Genomic DNA, 25716 nt, shown 5'->3' with positions numbered 1-25716 from the left:
AATGTGGATAGATAAATGTGGATAGATATATGTGGATAGATAAATGTCGATAGATAAATGTCGATAGATAAATGTGGATAGATAAATGTCGATTGATAAATGTCGATTGATAAATGTCGATAGATAAATGTCGATAGATAAATGTCGACAGATAAATGTCGATAGATAAATGTGGATAGATAAATGTGGATAGATAAATGTCGATTGATAAATGTCGATAGATAAATGTCGATAGATAAATGTCGATAGATAAATGTGGATAGATAAATGTGGATAGATAAATGTGGATAGATAAATGTGGATTGATAAATGTGGATAGATAAATGTCGACAGATAAATGTCAGATAAATGTCGACATTTATCGGAGTTAAGTGTGGTTAGGGCCATTGATAAATGTGGATAGATAAATGTGGATAGATAAATGTGGATAGATAAATGTGGATAGATATATGTGGATAGATAAATGTCGATAGATAAATGTCGATAGATAAATGTGGATAGATAAATGTCGATTGATAAATGTCGATAGATAAATGTCGATAGATAAATGTGGATAGATAAATGTGGATAGATAAATGTGGATAGATAAATGTGGATTGATAAATGTGGATAGATAAATGTCGACAGATAAATGTCAGATAAATGTCGACATTTATCGGAGTTAAGTGTGGTTAGGGCCATTGATAAATGTGGATAGATAAATGTGGATAGATAAATGTGGATAGATAAATGTGGATAGATATATGTGGATAGATAAATGTCGATAGATAAATGTCGATAGATAAATGTTCATAGATCAATTTTCATAAAATATTATAGAGCACTTCTGATTATCGTAAAACCTTGAAATTTGGTAGAATGTTAGAGCTGGTTGTTAATTCAAATTAAAAAATTTAAAATTTGAGAATTTCAGCCAGGGGGCGTGGCAACTGCCTATTTCCGGTGAATTTTCATCAAATATTATAGAGCATTTCTAACTTTCGTTTTTTAGTAAGATATGTTGTTTTGACCAAACTATTTTTCGTTCAAGAATAAGATTATTTCGAGTTGTGTCCTATATTTTTTTTTAAGAATTTTAATTTTTCGAACGAAGGAACTTAGTTGTGCTGTTTTGACCAAACACTTATTTAAAAGTATAAACATTTTTGATTGGTCAAAACAGCACAAGTTGGAGCTATGCCATTATGATCAAATATAATTTTAGAAAAAAGGAGTTAAGTGTGGTTAGGGCCATTGAATATCTTTGGAACTAGTTTACTTAGAGTTATGCAGTTAAGACCAAACGAAAATAGATTTTCGAAAAAAATGAACTTATGCTGTTAATACCAAACTCCAAAGATTTCTATTAGAAAATCGTTTTTTTTTTTTCTATCTTTTGTATAGAGACAAGATTTACATCAAAATGTAATTTTAGGAATATTGAGGACTTATTGCTTCTTTTAATTGGCGATTCAATTTTGCTTTTGAGTTGAAGAAGAAGAGACCCTAAAAAACCAAGGGGCTCAACCTGCTAAATACAGGAAGATATATAAAAAATTTTAATTGTTTTTGTTGATGTTTGCTTTTCTCTATTAGATACTTATCAATCATTTAATTTTTTTTTTTACGAAATAACTGATAAATTATTCGCATGTTTGTTTGAGCAAAATTTTTGATTTAAAACGGGTTTTTAAAGTTTGGTGGATTGTAAATCCGTCCGTATTTTGAAACATCAATCTTCTTCTTCTTCCTTTTTCTCGGCGCTGTTATGATCTCGATGTCGAGGGGATCATAACCTTCCCACGTTACTGCTTCACACTAGTGATCCGCCTGTGGGGTTCGCCGGGTTGACCTCAGAAATCGGCGGCAAGCCTCCCGGTTTTGTATTGTTCCGTTTCTGAGGCCAACTGAATGCTGGTGTTTTTGCATTTGCTTGTACCAGGAGTTTTTAGGCCTACCTTTCTTTTTATTTTTATTTTGAAACATCAATGAATCCGCAAAATGTGTTCGAATACGGAATTTCGAACAGCGAAAATTCGAAAATTCCACTGAAAAAAATGGTCCTTTTTAATCATTAAATTGGCGGCGGAAAACAGAAATGTTCTTAAGTCCTAAGAAACAAAGTGTTCAAATTTCTAGAAAGTGTAAAAAATCAGTTTATATAAATTGCGAGCGTAAGCGAGCAAAGAATTTTTTTAAGGGAAGTAAAGTTTACCCATTCTTAACCTTTTCAAAAACTTATTTCATACAATTTTAAATACCTACACAAAATTGAAAAATAGAAAAAAGAAAAAAAAACAGTTTTTATCACTGAGATTTTGTATTTTAAATTTAATTGGGAATTTTAAAAGCAAAATTTTATATAATCCAAGTTGCTGGGCAAACTAATTATCTGCTTCAGTTAAGAAAAAAAAAAAACAAACAATAATCTTAAATTGTTTAATTTATTTTTTCTTTCCTACTTTTGCAAAAAGTGGCCAATGTATGCTTCGACTCATCTCGATGGAATTATGGAAATCGAGTGGAAACAAGCCAATTTCAATTATTTGATTGTTTTGAATAAAGAGAAGAGACATGGTTTTTCGGATTTTATTATTTCTGAGACATTTTCATTTAGCGACCGCGGGGCCCCTCTAAGAGCGGGGCCGTGTGCGGGGGCACACTCCGCACACCCCTTCCGCCGCCTCTGTATTGTGCTCTGTGAGTTGATATCCTTCGCATACAATTCAATTGGAGTTGAAAAATGCACGTTTGGAGAAAATCACTTTTAAAAATGTTTAAATCGTCATAACTCCTTAACCAAGCGTCTAAACACCCCAAAACTTGCAAAATTCAAAATTCTCTAAAAACAAAACTACAAGTCCAAAACTTATAGAAAATACATTTTTGTGCTCTGTGAGTCGATATCCTTCGCATACAATTCAATTGGAGTTGAAAAATTCACGTTTGGAGAAAATGACTTTTAAAAATGTTTAAATCCTCATATCTCGTTAACCGAGCGTCTAAACACCCCAAAACTTGCAAAATTCAAAATTCTCTAAAAACAAAACTACAAGTCCAAAACTTATAGAAAATACATTTTTGTGCTCTGTGAGTCGATATCCTTCGCATACAATTCAATTGGAGTTGAAAAATTCACGTTTGGAGAAAATCACTTTTAAAAATGTTTAAATCGTCATAACTCCTTAACCAAGCGTCTAAACACCCCAAAACTTGCAAAATTCAAAATTCTCTAAAAACAAAACTACAAGTCCAAAACTTATAGAAAATACATTTTTGTGCTCTGTGAGTCGATATCCTTCGCATACAATTCAATTGGAGTTGAAAAATTCACGTTTGGAGAAAATCACTTTTAAAAATGTTTAAATCGTCATAACTCCTTAACCAAGCGTCTAAACACCCCAAAACTTGCAAAATTCAAAATTCTCTAAAAACAAAACTACAAGTCCAAAACTTATAGAAAATACATTTTTGTGCTCTGTGAGTCGATATCCTTCGCATACAATTCAATTGGAGTTGAAAAATTCACGTTTGGAGAAAATCACTTTTAAAAATGTTTAAATCGTCATAACTCCTTAACCAAGCGTCTAAACACTCCAAAACTTGCAAAATTCAAAATTCTCTAAAAACAAAACTACAAGTCCAAAACTTATAGAAAATACATTTTTGTGCTCTGTGAGTCGATATCCTTCGCATACAATTTAATTGGAGTTGAAAAATTCACGTTTGGAGAAAATCACTTTTAAAAATGTTTAAATCGTCATAACTCCTTAACCAAGCGTCTAAACACCATAAAACTTGCAAAATTCAAAATTCTCTAAAAACAAGTTGAAAAATTCACGTTTGGAGAAAATCACTTTTAAAAATGTTTAAATCGTCATAACTCCTTAACCAAGCGTCTAAACACCCCAAAACTTGCAAAATTCAAAATTCTCTAAAAACAAAACTACAAGTCCAAAACTTATAGAAAATACATTTTTGTGCTCTGTGAGTCGATATCCTTCGCATACAATTCAATTGGAGTTGAAAAATTCACGTTTGGAGAAAATCACTTTTAAAAATGTTTAAATAGTCATAACTCCTTAACCAAGCGTCTAAACACCCCAAAACTTGCAAAATTCAAAATTCTCTAAAAACAAAACTACAAGTCCAAAACTTATAGAAAATACATTTTTGTGCTCTGTGAGTCGATATCCTTCGCATACAATTCAATTGGAGTTGAAAAATTCACGTTTGGAGAAAATCACTTTTAAAAATGTTTAAATCGTCATAACTCCTTAACCAAGCGTCTAAACACCCCAAAACTTGCAAAATTCAAAATTCTCTAAAAACAAAACTACAAGTCCAAAACTTATAGAAAATACTTTTTTGTGCTCTGTGAGTCGATATCCTTCGCATACAATTCAATTGGAGTTGAAAAATTCACGTTTGGAGAAAATCACTTTTAAAAATGTTTAAATCGTCATAACTCCTTAACCAAGCGTCTAAACACCCCAAAACTTGCAAAATTCAAAATTCTCTAAAAACAAAACTACAAGTCCAAAACTTATAGAAAATACATTTTTGTGCTCTGTGAGTCGATATCCTTCGCATACAATTCAATTGGAGTTGAAAAATTCACGTTTGAAGAAAATAACATTGCAAAATGTTTAAATCGTCATAACTCCTTAACCAAGCGTCTAAACACTCCAAAACTTGCAAAATTCAAAATTCTCTAAAAACAAAACTACAAGTCCAAAACTTATAGAAAATACATTTTTGTGCTCTGTGAGTCGATATCCTTCGCATACAATTCAATTGGAGTTGAAAAATTCACGTTTGGAGAAAATCACTTTTAAAAATGTTTAAATCGTCATAACTCCTTAACCAAGCGTCTAAACACCCCAAAACTTGCAAAATTCAAAATTCTCTAAAAACAAAACTACAAGTCCAAAACTTATAGAAAATACATTTTTGTGCTCTGTGAGTCGATATCCTTCGCATACAATTCAATTGGAGTTGAAAAATTCACGTTTGAAGAAAATAACATTGCAAAATGTTTAAATCGTCATAACTCCTTAACCAAGCGTCTAAACACTCCAAAACTTGCAAAATTCAAAATTCTCTAAAAACAAAACTACAAGTCCAAAACTTATAGAAAATACATTTTTGTGCTCTGTGAGTCGATATCCTTCGCATACAATTCAATTGGAGTTGAAAAATTCACGTTTGGAGAAAATCACTTTTAAAAATGTTTAAATCGTCATAACTCCTTAACCAAACGTCTAAACACCCCAAAACTTGCAAAATTCAAAATTCTCTAAAAACAAAACTACAAGTCCAAAACTTATAGAAAATACTTTTTTGTGCTCTGTGAGTCGATATCCTTCGCATACAATTCAATTGGAGTTGAAAAATTCACGTTTGGAGAAAATCACTTTTAAAAATGTTTAAATCGTCATAACTCCTTAACCAAGCGTCTAAACACCCCAAAACTTGCAAAATTCAAAATTCTCTAAAAACAAAACTACAAGTCCAAAACTTATAGAAAATACATTTTTGTGCTCTGTGAGTCGATATCCTTCGCATACAATTCAATTGGAGTTGAAAAATTCACGTTTGAAGAAAATAACATTGCAAAATGTTTAAATCGTCATAACTCCTTAACCAAGCGTCTAAACACTCCAAAACTTGCAAAATTCAAAATTCTCTAAAAACAAAACTACAAGTCCAAAACTTATAGAAAATACATTTTTGTGCTCTGTGAGTCGATATCCTTCGCATACAATTCAATTGGAGTTGAAAAATTCACGTTTGGAGAAAATCACTTTTAAAAATGTTTAAATCGTCATAACTCCTTAACCAAGCGCCTAAACACCCCAAAACTTGCAAAATTCAAAATTCTCTAAAAACAAAACTACAAGTCCAAAACTTATAGAAAATACATTTTTGTGCTCTGTGAGTCGATATCCTTCGCATACAATTCAATTGGAGTTGAAAAATTCACGTTTGAAGAAAATAACATTGCAAAATGTTTAAATCGTCATAACTCCTTAACCAAGCGTCTAAACACTCCAAAACTTGCAAAATTCAAAATTCTCTAAAAACAAAACTACAAGTCCAAAACTTATAGAAAATACATTTTTGTGCTCTGTGAGTCGATATCCTTCGCATACAATTCAATTGGAGTTGAAAAATTCACGTTTGGAGAAAATCACTTTTAAAAATGTTTAAATCGTCATAACTCCTTAACCAAGCGTCTAAACACCCCAAAACTTGCAAAATTCAAAATTCTCTAAAAACAAAACTACAAGTCCAAAACTTATAGAAAATACATTTTTGTGCTCTGTGAGTCGATATCCTTCGCATACAATTCAATTGGAGTTGAAAAATTCACGTTTGAAGAAAATAACATTGCAAAATGTTTAAATCGTCATAACTCCTTAACCAAGCGTCTAAACACTCCAAAACTTGCAAAATTCAAAATTCTCTAAAAACAAAACTACAAGTCCAAAACTTATAGAAAATACATTTTTGTGCTCTGTGAGTCGATATCCTTCGCATACAATTCAATTGGAGTTGAAAAATTCACGTTTGAAGAAAATAACATTGCAAAATGTTTAAATCGTCATAACTCCTTAACCAAGCGTCTAAACACCCCAAAACTTGCAAAATTCAAAATTCTCTAAAAACAAAACTACAAGTCCAAAACTTATAGAAAATACATTTTTGTGCTCTGTGAGTCGATATCCTTCGCATACAATTCAATTGGAGTTGAAAAATTCACGTTTGAAGAAAATAACATTGCAAAATGTTTAAATCGTCATAACTCCTTAACCAAGCGTCTAAACACTCCAAAACTTGCAAAATTCAAAATTCTCTAAAAACAAAACTACAAGTCCAAAACTTATAGAAAATACATTTTTGTGCTCTGTGAGTCGATATCCTTCGCATACAATTCAATTGGAGTTGAAAAATTCACGTTTGGAGAAAATCACTTTTAAAAATGTTTAAATCGTCATAACTCCTTAACCAAGCGTCTAAACACCCCAAAACTTGCAAAATTCAAAATTCTCTAAAAACAAAACTACAAGTCCAAAACTTATAGAAAATACATTTTTGTGCTCTGTGAGTCGATATCCTTCGCATACAATTCAATTGGAGTTGAAAAATTCACGTTTGAAGAAAATAACATTGCAAAATGTTTAAATCGTCATAACTCCTTAACCAAGCGTCTAAACACTCCAAAACTTGCAAAATTCAAAATTCTCTAAAAACAAAACTACAAGTCCAAAACTTATAGAAAATACATTTTTGTGCTCTGTGAGTCGATATCCTTCGCATACAATTCAATTGGAGTTGAAAAATTCACGTTTGGAGAAAATCACTTTTAAAAATGTTTAAATCGTCATAACTCCTTAACCAAGCGTCTAAACACCCCAAAACTTGCAAAATTCAAAATTCTCTAAAAACAAAACTACAAGTCCAAAACTTATAGAAAATACATTTTTGTGCTCTGTGAGTCGATATCCTTCGCATACAATTCAATTGGAGTTGAAAAATTCACGTTTGGAGAAAATCACTTTTAAAAATGTTTAAATCGTCATAACTCCTTAACCAAGCGTCTAAACACCCCAAAACTTGCAAAATTCAAAATTCTCTAAAAACAAAACTACAAGTCCAAAACTTATAGAAAATACATTTTTTGTGCTCTGTGAGTCGATATCCTTCGCATACAATTCAATTGGAGTTGAAAAATTCACGTTTGGAGAAAATCACTTTTAAAAATGTTTAAATCGTCATAACTCCTTAACCAAGCGTCTAAACACCCCAAAACTTGCAAAATTCAAAATTCTCTAAAAACAAAACTACAAGTCCAAAACTTATAGAAAATACATTTTTGTGCTCTGTGAGTCGATATCCTTCGCATACAATTCAATTGGAGTTGAAAAATTCACGTTTGAAGAAAATAACATTGCAAAATGTTTAAATCGTCATAACTCCTTAACCAAGCGTCTAAACACTCCAAAACTTGCAAAATTCAAAATTCTCTAAAAACAAAACTACAAGTCCAAAACTTATAGAAAATACATTTTTGTGCTCTGTGAGTCGATATCCTTCGCATACAATTCAATTGGAGTTGAAAAATTCACGTTTGGAGAAAATCACTTTTAAAAATGTTTAAATCGTCATAACTCCTTAACCAAGCGTCTAAACACCCCAAAACTTGCAAAATTCAAAATTCTCTAAAAACAAAACTACAAGTCCAAAACTTATAGAAAATACATTTTTGTGCTCTGTGAGTCGATATCCTTCGCATACAATTCAATTGGAGTTGAAAAATTCACGTTTGAAGAAAATAACATTGCAAAATGTTTAAATCGTCATAACTCCTTAACCAAGCGTCTAAACACTCCAAAACTTGCAAAATTCAAAATTCTCTAAAAACAAAACTACAAGTCCAAAACTTATAGAAAATACATTTTTGTGCTCTGTGAGTCGATATCCTTCGCATACAATTCAATTGGAGTTGAAAAATTCACGTTTGGAGAAAATCACTTTTAAAAATGTTTAAATCGTCATAACTCCTTAACCAAGCGTCTAAACACCCCAAAACTTGCAAAATTCAAAATTCTCTAAAAACAAAACTACAAGTCCAAAACTTATAGAAAATACATTTTTGTGCTCTGTGAGTCGATATCCTTCGCATACAATTCAATTGGAGTTGAAAAATTCACGTTTGGAGAAAATCACTTTTAAAAATGTTTAAATCGTCATAACTCCTTAACCAAGCGTCTAAACACCCCAAAACTTGCAAAATTCAAAATTCTCTAAAAACAAAACTACAAGTCCAAAACTTATAGAAAATACATTTTTGTGCTCTGTGAGTCGATATCCTTCGCATACAATTCAATTGGAGTTGAAAAATTCACGTTTGAAGAAAATAACATTGCAAAATGTTTAAATCGTCATAACTCCTTAACCAAGCGTCTAAACACTCCAAAACTTGCAAAATTCAAAATTCTCTAAAAACAAAACTACAAGTCCAAAACTTATAGAAAATACATTTTTGTGCTCTGTGAGTCGATATCCTTCGCATACAATTCAATTGGAGTTGAAAAATTCACGTTTGGAGAAAATCACTTTTAAAAATGTTTAAATCGTCATAACTCCTTAACCTAGCGTCTAAACACCCCAAAACTTGCAAAATTCAAAATTCTCTAAAAACAAAACTACAAGTCCAAAACTTATAGAAAATACATTTTTGTGCTCTGTGAGTCGATATCCTTCGCATACAATTCAATTGGAGTTGAAAAATTCACGTTTGAAGAAAATAACATTGCAAAATGTTTAAATCGTCATAACTCCTTAACCAAGCGTCTAAACACTCCAAAACTTGCAAAATTCAAAATTCTCTAAAAACAAAACTACAAGTCCAAAACTTATAGAAAATACATTTTTGTGCTCTGTGAGTCGATATCCTTCGCATACAATTCAATTGGAGTTGAAAAATTCACGTTTGGAGAAAATCACTTTTAAAAATGTTTAAATCGTCATAACTCCTTAACCAAGCGTCTAAACACCCCAAAACTTGCAAAATTCAAAATTCTCTAAAAACAAAACTACAAGTCCAAAACTTATAGAAAATACATTTTTGTGCTCTGTGAGTCGATATCCTTCGCATACAATTCAATTGGAGTTGAAAAATTCACGTTTGGAGAAAATCACTTTTAAAAATGTTTAAATCGTCATAACTCCTTAACCAAGCGTCTAAACACCCCAAAACTTGCAAAATTCAAAATTCTCTAAAAACAAAACTACAAGTCCAAAACTTATAGAAAATACTTTTTTGTGCTCTGTGAGTCGATATCCTTCGCATACAATTCAATTGGAGTTGAAAAATTCACGTTTGGAGAAAATCACTTTTAAAAATGTTTAAATCGTCATAACTCCTTAACCAAGCGTCTAAACACCCCAAAACTTGCAAAATTCAAAATTCTCTAAAAACAAAACTACAAGTCCAAAACTTATAGAAAATACATTTTTGTGCTCTGTGAGTCGATATCCTTCGCATACAATTCAATTGGAGTTGAAAAATTCACGTTTGGAGAAAATCACTTATAAAAATGTTTAAATCGTCATAACTCCTTAACCAAGCGTCTAAACACCCCAAAACTTGCAAAATTCAAAATTCTCTAAAAACAAAACTACAAGTCCAAAACTTATAGAAAATACATTTTTGTGCTCTGTGAGTCGATATCCTTCGCATACAATTCAATTGGAGTTGAAAAATTCACGTTTGGAGAAAATCACTTTTAAAAATGTTTAAATCGTCATATCTCGTTAACCGAGCGTCTAAACACCCCAAAACTTGCAAAATTCAAAATTCTCTAAAAACAAAACTACAAGTCCAAAACTTATAGAAAATACATTTTTGTGCTCTGTGAGTCGATATCCTTCGCATACAATTCAATTGGAGTTGAAAAATTCACGTTTGGAGAAAATCACTTTTAAAAATGTTTAAATCGTCATAACTCCTTAACCAAGCGTTTAAACACCCAAAAACTTGCAAAATTCAAAATTCTCTAAAAACAAAACTACAAGTCCAAAACTTATAGAAAATACATTTTTGTGCTCTGTGAGTCGATATCCTTCGCATACAATTCAATTGGAGTTGAAAAATTCACGTTTGGTGAAAATCACTTTTAATAATGTTTAAATCGTCATAACTCCTTAACCAAGCGTCTAAACACCCCAAAACTTGCAAAATTCAAAATTCTCTAAAAACAAAACTACAAGTCCAAAACTTATAGAAAATACATTTTTGTGCTCTGTGAGTCGATATCCTTCGCATACAATTCAATTGGAGTTGAAAAATTCACGTTTGGAGAAAATCACTTTTAAAAATGTTTAAATCGTCATAACTCCTTAACCAAGCGTCTAAACACCCCAAAACTTGCAAAATTCAAAATTCTCTAAAAACAAAACTACAAGTCCAAAACTTATAGAAAATACATTTTTGTGCTCTGTGAGTCGATATCCTTCGCATACAATTCAATTGGAGTTGAAAAATTCACGTTTGGAGAAAATCACTTTTAAAAATGTTTAAATCGTCATAACTCCTTAACCAAGCGTCTAAACACCCCAAAACTTGCAAAATTCAAAATTCTCTAAAAACAAAACTACAAGTCCAAAACTTATAGAAAATACTTTTTTGTGCTCTGTGAGTCGATATCCTTCGCATACAATTCAATTGGAGTTGAAAAATTCACGTTTGGAGAAAATCACTTTTAAAAATGTTTAAATCGTCATAACTCCTTAACCAAGCGTCTAAACACCCCAAAACTTGCAAAATTCAAAATTCTCTAAAAACAAAACTACAAGTCCAAAACTTATAGAAAATACATTTTTGTGCTCTGTGAGTCGATATCCTTCGCATACAATTCAATTGGAGTTGAAAAATTCACGTTTGGAGAAAATCACTTATAAAAATGTTTAAATCGTCATAACTCCTTAACCAAGCGTCTAAACACCCCAAAACTTGCAAAATTCAAAATTCTCTAAAAACAAAACTACAAGTCCAAAACTTATAGAAAATACATTTTTGTGCTCTGTGAGTCGATATCCTTCGCATACAATTCAATTGGAGTTGAAAAATTCACGTTTGGAGAAAATCACTTTTAAAAATGTTTAAATCGTCATATCTCGTTAACCGAGCGTCTAAACACCCCAAAACTTGCAAAATTCAAAATTCTCTAAAAACAAAACTAAGTCCAAAACTTATAGAAAATACATTTTTGTGCTCTGTGAGTCGATATCCTTCGCATACAATTCAATTGGAGTTGAAAAATTCACGTTTGGAGAAAATCACTTTTAAAAATGTTTAAATCGTCATAACTCCTTAACCAAGCGTTTAAACACCCAAAAACTTGCAAAATTCAAAATTCTCTAAAAACAAAACTACAAGTCCAAAACTTATAGAAAATACATTTTTGTGCTCTGTGAGTCGATATCCTTCGCATACAATTCAATTGGAGTTGAAAAATTCACGTTTGGAGAAAATCACTTTTAAAAATGTTTAAATCGTCATAACTCCTTAACCAAGCGTCTAAACACCCCAAAACTTGCAAAATTCAAAATTCTCTAAAAACAAAACTACAAGTCCAAAACTTATAGAAAATACATTTTTGTGCTCTGTGAGTCGATATCCTTCGCATACAATTCAATTGGAGTTGAAAAATTGACGTTTGGAGAAAATCACTTTTAAAAATGTTTAAATCGTCATAACTCCTTAACCAAGCGTCTAAACACCCCAAAACTTGCAAAATTCAAAATTCTCTAAAAACAAAACTACAAGTCCAAAACTTATAGAAAATACATTTTTGTGCTCTGTGAGTCGATATCCTTCGCATACAATTCAATTGGAGTTGAAAAATTCACGTTTGAAGAAAATAACATTGCAAAATGTTTAAATAGTCATATCTCGTTAACCGAGCGTATAAACACCCCAAAACTTGCAAAATTCAAAATTCTCTAAAAACAAAACTACAAGTCCAAAACTTATGGAAAATACATTTTTGTGCTCTGTGAGTCGATATCCTTCGCATACAATTCAATTGGAGTTGAAAAATTCACGTTTGGAGAAAATCACTTTTAAAAATGTTTAAATCGTCATAACTCCTTAACCAAGCGTCTAAACACCCCAAAACTTGCAAAATTCAAAATTCTCTAAAAACAAAACTACAAGTCCAAAACTTATAGAAAATACATTTTTGTGCTCTGTGAGTCGATATCCTTCGCATACAATTCAATTTTAGTTGAAAAATTCACGTTTGGAGAAAATGACTTTTAAAAATGTTTAAATCCTCATATCTCGTTAACCGAGCGTCTAAACACCCCAAAACTTGCAAAATTCAAAATTCTCTAAAAACAAAACTAAAAGTCCAAAACTTATAGAAAATACATTTTTGTGCTCTGTGAGTCGATATCCTTCGCATACAATTCAATTGGAGTTGAAAAATTCACGTTTGGAGAAAATCACTTTTAAAAATGTTTAAATCGTCATAACTCCTTAACCAAGCGTCTAAACACCCCAAAACTTGCAAAATTCAAAATTCTCTAAAAACAAAACTACAAGTCCAAAACTTATAGAAAATACATTTTTGTGCTCTGTGAGTCGATATCCTTCGCATACAATTCAATTGGAGTTGAAAAATTCACGTTTGGAGAAAATGACTTTTAAAAATGTTTAAATCGTCATATCTCGTTAACCGAGCGTCTAAACACCCCAAAACTTGCAAAATTCAAAATTCTCTAAAAACAAAACTACAAGTCCAAAACTTATAGAAAATACATTTTTGTGCTCTATGAGTCGATATCCTTCGCATACAATTCAATTGGAGTTGAAAAATTCACGTTTGGAGAAAATCACTTTTAAAAATGTTTAAATCGTCATAACTCCTTAACCAAGCGTCTAAACACCCCAAAACTTGCAAAATTCTAAATTCTCTAAAAACAAAACTACAAGTCCAAAACTTATAGAAAATACATTTTTGTGCTCTGTGAGTCGATATCCTTCGCATACAATTCAATTGGAGTTGAAAAATTCACGTTTGGAGAAAATCACTTTTAAAAATGTTTAAATCGTCATAACTCCTTAACCAAGCGTCTAAACACCCCAAAACTTGCAAAATTCAAAATTCTCTAAAAACAAAACTACAAGTCCAAAACTTCTGGAAAATACATTTTTGTGCTCTGTGAGTCGATATTCAATTGGAGTTGAAAAATTCACGTTTGGAGAAAATCACTTTTAAAAATGTTTAAATCGTCATAACTCCTTAACCAAGCGTCTAAACACCCCAAAACTTGCAAAATTCAAAATTCTCTAAAAACAAAACTACAAGTCCAAAACTTATAGAAAATACATTTTTGTGCTCTGTGAGTCGATATCCTTCGCATACAATTCAATTGGAGTTGAAAAATTCACGTTTGGAGAAAATCACTTTTAAAAATGTTTAAATCGTCATAACTCCTTAACCAAGCGTCTAAACACTCCAAAACTTGCAAAATTCAAAATTCTCTAAAAACAAAACTACAAGTCCAAAACTTATAGAAAATACATTTTTGTGCTCTGTGAGTCGATATCCTTCGCATACAATTCAATTGGAGTTGAAAAATTCACGTTTGGAGAAAATCACTTATAAAAATGTTTAAATCGTCATAACTCCTTAACCAAGCGTCTAAACACCCCAAAACTTGCAAAATTCAAAATTCTCTAAAAACAAAACTACAAGTCCAAAACTTATAGAAAATACATTTTTGTGCTCTGTGAGTCGATATCCTTCGCATACAATTCAATTGGAGTTGAAAAATTCACGTTTGGAGAAAATCACTTTTAAAAATGTTTAAATCGTCATATCTCGTTAACCGAGCGTCTAAACACCCCAAAACTTGCAAAATTCAAAATTCTCTAAAAACAAAACTACAAGTCCAAAACTTATAGAAAATACATTTTTGTGCTCTGTGAGTCGATATCCTTCGCATACAATTCAATTGGAGTTGAAAAATTCACGTTTGGAGAAAATCACTTTTAAAAATGTTTAAATCGTCATAACTCCTTAACCAAGCGTCTAAACACCCCAAAACTTGCAAAATTCAAAATTCTCTAAAAACAAAACTACAAGTCCAAAACTTATAGAAAATACATTTTTGTGCTCTGTGAGTCGATATCCTTCGCATACAATTCAATTGGAGTTGAAAAATTGACGTTTGGAGAAAATCACTTTTAAAAATGTTTAAATCGTCATAACTCCTTAACCAAGCGTCTAAACACCCCAAAACTTGCAAAATTCAAAATTCTCTAAAAACAAAACTACAAGTCCAAAACTTATAGAAAATACATTTTTGTGCTCTGTGAGTCGATATCCTTCGCATACAATTCAATTGGAGTTGAAAAATTCACGTTTGAAGAAAATAACATTGCAAAATGTTTAAATAGTCATATCTCGTTAACCGAGCGTATAAACACCCCAAAACTTGCAAAATTCAAAATTCTCTAAAAACAAAACTACAAGTCCAAAACTTATGGAAAATACATTTTTGTGCTCTGTGAGTCGATATCCTTCGCATACAATTCAATTGGAGTTGAAAAATTCACGTTTGGAGAAAATCACTTTTAAAAATGTTTAAATCGTCATAACTCCTTAACCAAGCGTCTAAACACCCCAAAACTTGCAAAATTCAAAATTCTCTAAAAACAAAACTACAAGTCCAAAACTTATAGAAAATACATTTTTGTGCTCTGTGAGTCGATATCCTTCGCATACAATTCAATTTTAGTTGAAAAATTCACGTTTGGAGAAAATGACTTTTAAAAATGTTTAAATCCTCATATCTCGTTAACCGAGCGTCTAAACACCCCAAAACTTGCAAAATTCAAAATTCTCTAAAAACAAAACTAAAAGTCCAAAACTTATAGAAAATACATTTTTGTGCTCTGTGAGTCGATATCCTTCGCATACAATTCAATTGGAGTTGAAAAATTCACGTTTGGAGAAAATCACTTTTAAAAATGTTTAAATCGTCATAACTCCTTAACCAAGCGTCTAAACACCCCAAAACTTGCAAAATTCAAAATTCTCTAAAAACAAAACTACAAGTCCAAAACTTATAGAAAATACATTTTTGTGCTCTGTGAGTCGATATCCTTCGCATACAATTCAATTGGAGTTGAAAAATTCACGTTTTTAGAAAATGACTTTTAAAAATGTTTAAATCGTCATATCTCGTTAACCGAGCGTCTAAACACCCCAAAACTTGCAAAATTCAAAATTCTCTAAAAACAAAACTACAAGTCCAAAACTTATAGAAAATACATTTTTGTGCTCTGTGAGTCGATATCCTTCGCATACAATTCAATTGGAGTTGAAAAATTCACGTTTAGAGAAAATGACTTTTAAAAATGTTTAAATCGTCATAACTCCTTAACCAAGCGTCTAAACACCCCAAAACTTGCAAAATTCTAAATTCTCTAAAAACAAAACTACAAGTCCAAAACTTATAGAAAATAAATTTTTGTGCTCTGTGAGTCGATATCCTTCGCATACAATTCAATTGGAGTTGAAAAATTCACGTTTGGAGAAAATCACTTTTAAAAATGTTTAAATCGTCATAACTCCTTAACCAAGCGTCTAAACACCCCAAAACTTGCAAAATTCAAAATTCTCTAAAAACAAAACTACAAGTCCAAAACTTCTGGAAAATACATTTTTGTGCTCTGTGAGTCGATATTCAATTGGAGTTGAAAAATTCACGTTTGGAGAAAATCACTTTTAAAAATGTTTAAATCGTCATAACTCCTTAACCAAGCGTCTAAACACCCCAAAACTTGCAAAATTCAAAATTCTCTAAAAACAAAACTACAAGTCCAAAACTTATAGAAAATACATTTTTGTGCTCTGTGAGTCGATATCCTTCGCATACAATTCAATTGGAGTTGAAAAATTCACGTTTGGAGAAAATCACTTTTAAAAATGTTTAAATCGTCATAACTCCTTAACCAAGCGTCTAAACACTCCAAAACTTGCAAAATTCAAAATTCTCTAAAAACAAAACTACAAGTCCAAAACTTATAGAAAATACATTTTTGTGCTCTGTGAGTCGATATCCTTCGCATACAATTCAATTGGAGTTGAAAAATTCACGTTTGGAGAAAATCACTTTTAAAAATGTTTAAATCGTCATAACTCCTTAACCAAGCGTCTAAACACCCCAAAACTTGCAAAATTCAAAATTCTCTAAAAACAAACTACAAGTCCAAAACTTATAGAAAATACATTTTTGTGCTCTGTGAGTCGATATCCTTCGCATACAATTCAATTGGAGTTGAAAAATTCACGTTTGGAGAAAATCACTTTTAAAAATGTTTAAATCGTCATAACTCCTTAACCAAGCGTCTAAACACCCCAAAACTTGCAAAATTCAAAATTCTCTAAAAACAAAACTACAAGTCCAAAACTTATAGAAAATACATTTTTGTGCTCTGTGAGTCGATATCCTTCGCATACAATTCAATTGGAGTTGAAAATTCACGTTTGGAGAAAATCACTTTTAAAAATGTTTAAATCGTCATATCTCGTTAACCGAGCGTCTAAACACTCCAAAACTTGCAAAATTCAAAATTCTCTAAAAACAAAACTACAAGTCCAAAACTTATAGAAAATACATTTTTGTGCTCTGTGAGTCGATATCCTTCGCATACAATTCAATTGGAGTTGAAAAATTCACGTTTGGAGAAAATCACTTTTAAAAATGTTTAAATCGTCATAACTCCTTAACCAAGCGTCTAAACACCCCAAAACTTGCAAAATTCAAAATTCTCTAAAAACAAAACTACAAGTCCAAAACTTATAGAAAATACATTTTTGTGCTCTGTGAGTCGATATCCTTCGCATACAATTCAATTGGAGTTGAAAAATTCACGTTTGGAGAAAATCACTTTTAAAAATGTTTAAATCGTCATAACTCCTTAACCAAGCGTCTAAACACCCCAAAACTTGCAAAATTCAAAATTCTCTAAAAACAAAACACAAGTCCAAAACTTATAGAAAATACATTTTTGTGCTCTGTGAGTCGATATTCAATTGGAGTTGAAAAATTCACGTTTGGAGAAAATCACTTTTAAAAATGTTTAAATCGTCATAACTCCTTAACCAAGCGTCTAAACACCCCAAAACTTGCAAAATTCAAAATTCTCTAAAAACAAAACTACAAGTCCAAAACTTATAGAAAATACATTTTTGTGCTCTGTGAGTCGATATCCTTCGCATACAATTCAATTGGAGTTGAAAAATTCACGTTTAGAGAAAATGACTTTTAAAAATGTTTAAATCGTCATATCTCGTTAACTGAGCGTCTAAACACCCCAAAACTTGCAAAATTCAAAATTCTATAAAAACAAAACTACAAGTCCAAAACTTATAGAAAATACATTTTTGTGCTCTGTGAGTCGATATCCTTCGCATACAATTCAATTGGAGTTGAAAAATTCACGTTTGGAGAAAATCACTTTTAAAAATGTTTAAATCGTCATATCTCGTTAACCGAGCGTCTAAACACCCCAAAACTTGCAAAATTCAAAATTCTCTAAAAACAAAACTACAAGTCCAAAACTTATAGAAAATACATTTTTGTGCTCTGTGAGTCGATATCCTTCGCATACAATTCAATTGGAGTTGAAAAATTCACGTTTAGAGAAAATGACTTTTAAAAATGTTTAAATCGTCATATCTCGTTAACCGAGCGTCTAAACACCCCAAAACTTGCAAAATTCAAAATTCTCTAAAAACAAAACTACAAGTCCAAAACTTATAGAAAATACATTTTTGTGCTCTGTGAGTCGATATCCTTCGCATACAATTCAATTGGAGTTGAAAAATTCACGTTTGGAGAAAATCACTTTTAAAAATGTTTAAATCGTCATATCTCGTTAACCGAGCGTCTAAACACCCCAAAACTTGCAAAATTCAAAATTCTCTAAAAACAAAACTACAAGTCCAAAACTTATAGAAAATACATTTTTGTGCTCTGTGAGTCGATATCCTTCGCATACAATTCAATTGGAGTTGAAAAATTCACGTTTAGAGAAAATGACTTTTAAAAATGTTTAAATCGTCATATCTCGTTAACCGAGCGTCTAAACACCCCAAAACTTGCAAAATTCAAAATTCTCTAAAAACAAAACTACAAGTCCAAAACTTATAGAAAATACATTTTTGTGCTCTGTGAGTCGATATCCTTCGCATACAATTCAATTGGAGTTGAAAAATTCACGTTTGGAGAAAATCACTTTTAAAAATGTTTAAATCGTCATATCTCGTTAACCGAGCGTCTAAACACCCCAAAACTTGCAAAATTCAAAATTCTCTAAAAACAAAACTACAAGTCCAAAACTTATAGAAAATACATTTTTGTGCTCTGTGAGTCGATATCCTTCGCATACAATTCAATTGGAGTTGAAAAATTCACGTTTAGAGAAAATGACTTTTAAAAATGTTTAAATCGTCATATCTCGTTAACCGAGCGTCTAAACACCCCAAAACTTGCAAAATTCAAAATTCTCTAAAAACAAAACTACAAGTCCAAAACTTATAGAAAATACATTTTTGTGCTCTGTGAGTCGATATCCTTCGCATACAATTCAATTGGAGTTGAAAAATTCACGTTTGGAGAAAATCACTTTTAAAAATGTTTAAATCGTCATATCTCGTTAACCGAGCGTCTAAACACCCCAAAACTTGCAAAATTCAAAATTCTCTAAAAACAAAACTACAAGTCCAAAACTTATAGAAAATACATTTTTGTGCTCTGTGAGTCGATATCCTTCTCATACAATTCAATTGGAGTTGAAAAATTCACGTTTGGAGAAAATCACTTTTAAAAATGTTTAAATCGTCATATCTCGTTAACCGAGCGTCTAAACACCCCAAAACTTGCAAAATTCAAAATTCTATAAAAACAAAACTACAAGTCCAAAACTTATAGAAAATACATTTTTGTGCTCTGTGAGTCGATATCCTTCGCATACGATTCAATTGGAGTTGAAAAATTCACGTTTAGAGAAAATGACTTTTAAAAATGTTTAAATCGTCATATCTCGTTAACCGAGCGTCTAAACACCCCAAAACTTGCAAAATTCAAAATTCTCTAAAAACAAAACTACAAGTCGAAAACTTATAGAAAATACATTTTTGTGCTCTGTGAGTCGATATCCTTCGCATACAATTCAATTGGAGTTGAAAAATTCACGTTTAGAGAAAATGACTTTTAAAAATGTTTAAATCGTCATATCTCGTTAACCGAGCGTCTAAACACCCCAAAACTTGCAAAATTCAAAATTCTCTAAAAACAAAACTACAAGTCCAAAACTTATAGAAAATACATTTTTGTGCTCTGTGAGTCGATATCCTTCGCATACAATTCAATTGGAGTTGAAAAATTCACGTTTAGAGAAAATGACTTTTAAAAATGTTTAAATCGTCATATCTCGTTAACCGAGCGTCTAAACACCCCAAAACTTGCAAAATTCAAAATTCTCTAAAAACAAAACTACAAGTCCAAAACTTATAGAAAATACATTTTTGTGCTCTGTGAGTCGATATCCTTCGCATACAATTCAATTGGAGTTGAAAAATTCACGTTTAGAGAAAATGACTTTTAAAAATGTTTAAATCGTCATATCTCGTTAACCGAGCGTCTAAACACCCCAAAACTTGCAAAATTCAAAATTCTCTAAAAACAAAACTACAAGTCCAAAACTTATAGAAAATACATTTTTGTGCTCTGTGAGTCGATATCCTTCGCATACAATTCAATTGGAGTTGAAAAATTCACGTTTAGAGAAAATGACTTTTAAAAATGTTTAAATCGTCATATCTCGTTAACCGAGCGTCTAAACACCCCAAAACTTGCAAAATTCAAAATTCTCTAAAAACAAAACTACAAGTCGAAAACTTATAGAAAATACATTTTTGTGCTCTGTGAGTCGATATCCTTCGCATACAATTCAATTGGAGTTGAAAAATTCACGTTTAGAGAAAATGACTTTTAAAAATGTTTAAATCGTCATATCTCGTTAACCGAGCGTCTAAACACCCCAAAACTTGCAAAATTCAAAATTCTCTAAAAACAAAACTACAAGTCCAAAACTTATAGAAAATACATTTTTGTGCTCTGTGAGTCGATATCCTTCGCATACAATTCAATTGGAGTTGAAAAATTCACGTTTAGAGAAAATGACTTTTAAAAATGTTTAAATCGTCATATCTCGTTAACCGAGCGTCTAAACACCCCAAAACTTGCAAAATTCAAAATTCTCTAAAAACAAAACTACAAGTCCAAAACTTATAGAAAATACATTTTTGTGCTCTGTGAGTCGATATCCTTCGCATACAATTCAATTGGAGTTGAAAAATTCACGTTTAGAGAAAATGACTTTTAAAAATGTTTAAATCGTCATATCTCGTTAACCGAGCGTCTAAACACCCCAAAACTTGCAAAATTCAAAATTCTCTAAAAACAAAACTACAAGTCCAAAACTTATAGAAAATACATTTTTGTGCTCTGTGAGTCGATATCCTTCGCATACAATTCAATTGGAGTTGAAAAATTCACGTTTAGAGAAAATGACTTTTAAAAATGTTTAAATCGTCATATCTCGTTAACCGAGCGTCTAAACACCCCAAAACTTGCAAAATTCAAAATTCTCTAAAAACAAAACTACAAGTCCAAAACTTATAGAAAATACATTTTTGTGCTCTGTGAGTCGATATCCTTCGCATACAATTCAATTGGAGTTGAAAAATTCACGTTTAGAGAAAATGACTTTTAAAAATGTTTAAATCGTCATATCTCGTTAACCGAGCGTCTAAACACCCCAAAACTTGCAAAATTCAAAATTCTCTAAAAACAAAACTACAAGTCCAAAACTTATAGAAAATACATTTTTGTGCTCTGTGAGTCGATATCCTTCGCATACAATTCAATTGGAGTTGAAAAATTCACGTTTAGAGAAAATGACTTTTAAAAATGTTTAAATCGTCATATCTCGTTAACCGAGCGTCTAAACACCCCAAAACTTGCAAAATTCAAAATTCTCTAAAAACAAAACTACAAGTCGAAAACTTATAGAAAATACATTTTTGTGCTCTGTGAGTCGATATCCTTCGCATACAATTCAATTGGAGTTGAAAAATTCACGTTTAGAGAAAATGACTTTTAAAAATGTTTAAATCGTCATATCTCGTTAACCGAGCGTCTAAACACCCCAAAACTTGCAAAATTCAAAATTCTCTAAAAACAAAACTACAAGTCCAAAACTTATAGAAAATACATTTTTGTGCTCTGTGAGTCGATATCCTTCGCATACAATTCAATTGGAGTTGAAAAATTCACGTTTAGAGAAAATGACTTTTAAAAATGTTTAAATCGTCATATCTCGTTAACCGAGCGTCTAAACACCCCAAAACTTGCAAAATTCAAAATTCTCTAAAAACAAAACTACAAGTCCAAAACTTATAGAAAATACATTTTTGTGCTCTGTGAGTCGATATCCTTCGCATACAATTCAATTGGAGTTGAAAAATTCACGTTTAGAGAAAATGACTTTTAAAAATGTTTAAATCGTCATATCTCGTTAACCGAGCGTCTAAACACCCCAAAACTTGCAAAATTCAAAATTCTCTAAAAACAAAACTACAAGTCGAAAACTTATAGAAAATACATTTTTGTGCTCTGTGAGTCGATATCCTTCGCATACAATTCAATTGGAGTTGAAAAATTCACGTTTAGAGAAAATGACTTTTAAAAATGTTTAAATCGTCATATCTCGTTAACCGAGCGTCTAAACACCCCAAAACTTGCAAAATTCAAAATTCTCTAAAAACAAAACTACAAGTCCAAAACTTATAGAAAATACATTTTTGTGCTCTGTGAGTCGATATCCTTCGCATACAATTCAATTGGAGTTGAAAAATTCACGTTTAGAGAAAATGACTTTTAAAAATGTTTAAATCGTCATATCTCGTTAACCGAGCGTCTAAACACCCCAAAACTTGCAAAATTCAAAATTCTCTAAAAACAAAACTACAAGTCCAAAACTTATAGAAAATACATTTTTGTGCTCTGTGAGTCGATATCCTTCGCATACAATTCAATTGGAGTTGAAAAATTCACGTTTAGAGAAAATGACTTTTAAAAATGTTTAAATCGTCATATCTCGTTAACCGAGCGTCTAAACACCCCAAAACTTGCAAAATTCAAAATTCTCTAAAAACAAAACTACAAGTCCAAAACTTATAGAAAATACATTTTTGTGCTCTGTGAGTCGATATCCTTCGCATACAATTCAATTGGAGTTGAAAAATTCACGTTTAGAGAAAATGACTTTTAAAAATGTTTAAATCGTCATATCTCGTTAACCAAGCGTCTAAACACCCCAAAACTTGCAAAATTCAAAATTCTCTAAAAACAAAACTACAAGTCCAAAACTTATAGAAAATACATTTTTGTGCTCTGTGAGTCGATATCCTTCGCATACAATTCAATTGGAGTTGAAAAATTCACGTTTAGAGAAAATGACTTTTAAAAATGTTTAAATCGTCATATCTCGTTAACCGAGCGTCTAAACACCCCAAAACTTGCAAAATTCAAAATTCTCTAAAAACAAAACTACAAGTCCAAAACTTATAGAAAATACATTTTTGTGCTCTGTGAGTCGATATCCTTCGCATACAATTCAATTGGAGTTGAAAAATTCACGTTTAGAGAAAATGACTTTTAAAAATGTTTAAATCGTCATATCTCGTTAACCGAGCGTCTAAACACCCCAAAACTTGCAAAATTCAAAATTCTCTAAAAACAAAACTACAAGTCCAAAACTTATAGAAAATACATTTTTGTGCTCTGTGAGTCGATATCCTTCGCATACAATTCAATTGGAGTTGAAAAATTCACGTTTAGAGAAAATGACTTTTAAAAATGTTTAAATCGTCATATCTCGTTAACCGAGCGTCTAAACACCCCAAAACTTGCAAAATTCAAAATTCTCTAAAAACAAAACTACAAGTCCAAAACTTATAGAAAATACATTTTTGTGCTCTGTGAGTCGATATCCTTCGCATACAATTCAATTGGAGTTGAAAAATTCACGTTTAGAGAAAATGACTTTTAAAAATGTTTAAATCGTCATATCTCGTTAACCGAGCGTCTAAACACCCCAAAACTTGCAAAATTCAAAATTCTCTAAAAACAAAACTACAAGTCCAAAACTTATAGAAAATACATTTTTGTGCTCTGTGAGTCGATATCCTTCGCATACAATTCAATTGGAGTTGAAAAATTCACGTTTAGAGAAAATGACTTTTAAAAATGTTTAAATCGTCATATCTCGTTAACCGAGCGTCTAAACACCCCAAAACTTGCAAAATTCAAAATTCTCTAAAAACAAAACTACAAGTCCAAAACTTATAGAAAATACATTTTTGTGCTCTGTGAGTCGATATCCTTCGCATACAATTCAATTGGAGTTGAAAAATTCACGTTTAGAGAAAATGACTTTTAAAAATGTTTAAATCGTCATATCTCGTTAACCGAGCGTCTAAACACCCCAAAACTTGCAAAATTCAAAATTCTCTAAAAACAAAACTACAAGTCCAAAACTTATAGAAAATACATTTTTGTGCTCTGTGAGTCGATATCCTTCGCATACAATTCAATTGGAGTTGAAAAATTCACGTTTAGAGAAAATGACTTTTAAAAATGTTTAAATCGTCATATCTCGTTAACCAAGCGTCTAAACACCCCAAAACTTGCAAAATTCAAAATTCTCTAAAAACAAAACTACAAGTCCAAAACTTATAGAAAATACATTTTTGTGCTCTGTGAGTCGATATCCTTCGCATACAATTCAATTGGAGTTGAAAAATTCACGTTTGGAGAAAATCACTTTTAAAAATGTTTAAATCGTCATATCTCGTTAACCGAGCGTCTAAACACCCCAAAACTTGCAAAATTCAAAATTCTATAAAAACAAAACTACAAGTCCAAAACTTATAGAAAATACATTTTTGTGCTCTGTGAGTCGATATCCTTCGCATACAATTCAATTGGAGTTGAAAAATTCACGTTTAGAGAAAATGACTTTCAAAAATGTTTAAATCGTTATATCTCGTTAACCGAGCGTCTAAACACCCCAAAACTTGCAAAATTCAAAATTCTCTAAAAACAAAACTACAAGTCCAAAACTTATAGAAAATACATTTTTGTGCTCTGTGAGTCGATATCCTTCGCATACAATTCAATTGGAGTTGAAAAATTCACGTTTAGAGAAAATGACTTTTAAAAATGTTTAAATCGTCATATCTCGTTAACCGAGCGTCTAAACACCCCAAAACTTGCAAAATTCAAAATTCTCTAAAAACAAAACTACAAGTCCAAAACTTATAGAAAATACATTTTTGTGCTCTGTGAGTCGATATCCTTCGCATACAATTCAATTGGAGTTGAAAAATTCACGTTTAGAGAAAATGACTTTTAAAAATGTTTAAATCGTCATATCTCGTTAACCGAGCGTCTAAACACCCCAAAACTTGCAAAATTCAAAATTCTCTAAAAACAAAACTACAAGTCCAAAACTTATAGAAAATACATTTTTGTGCTCTGTGAGTCGATATCCTTCGCATACAATTCAATTGGAGTTGAAAAATTCACGTTTGGAGAAAATGACTTTTAAAAATGTTTAAATCGTCATATCTCGTTAACCGAGCGTCTAAACACCCCAAAACTTGCAAAATTCAAAATTCTCTAAAAACAAAACTACAAGTCCAAAACTTATAGAAAATACATTTTTGTGCTCTGTGAGTCGATATCCTTCGCATACAATTCAATTGGAGTTGAAAAATTCACGTTTAGAGAAAATGACTTTTAAAAATGTTTAAATCGTCATATCTCGTTAACCGAGCGTCTAAACACCCCAAAACTTGCAAAATTCAAAATTCTCTAAAAACAAAACTACAAGTCCAAAACTTATAGAAAATACATTTTTGTGCTCTGTGAGTCGATATCCTTCGCATACAATTCAATTGGAGTTGAAAAATTCACGTTTAGAGAAAATGACTTTTAAAAATGTTTAAATCGTCATATCTCGTTAACCGAGCGTCTAAACACCCCAAAACTTGCAAAATTCAAAATTCTCTAAAAACA

The sequence above is a fragment of the Episyrphus balteatus genome, chromosome 4 (genome assembly GCF_945859705.1).
Source record: "Episyrphus balteatus chromosome 4, idEpiBalt1.1, whole genome shotgun sequence".
NCBI classification, from domain to species: domain Eukaryota; kingdom Metazoa; phylum Arthropoda; class Insecta; order Diptera; family Syrphidae; genus Episyrphus; species Episyrphus balteatus.
This window is presented reverse-complemented; position numbering follows the sequence as displayed.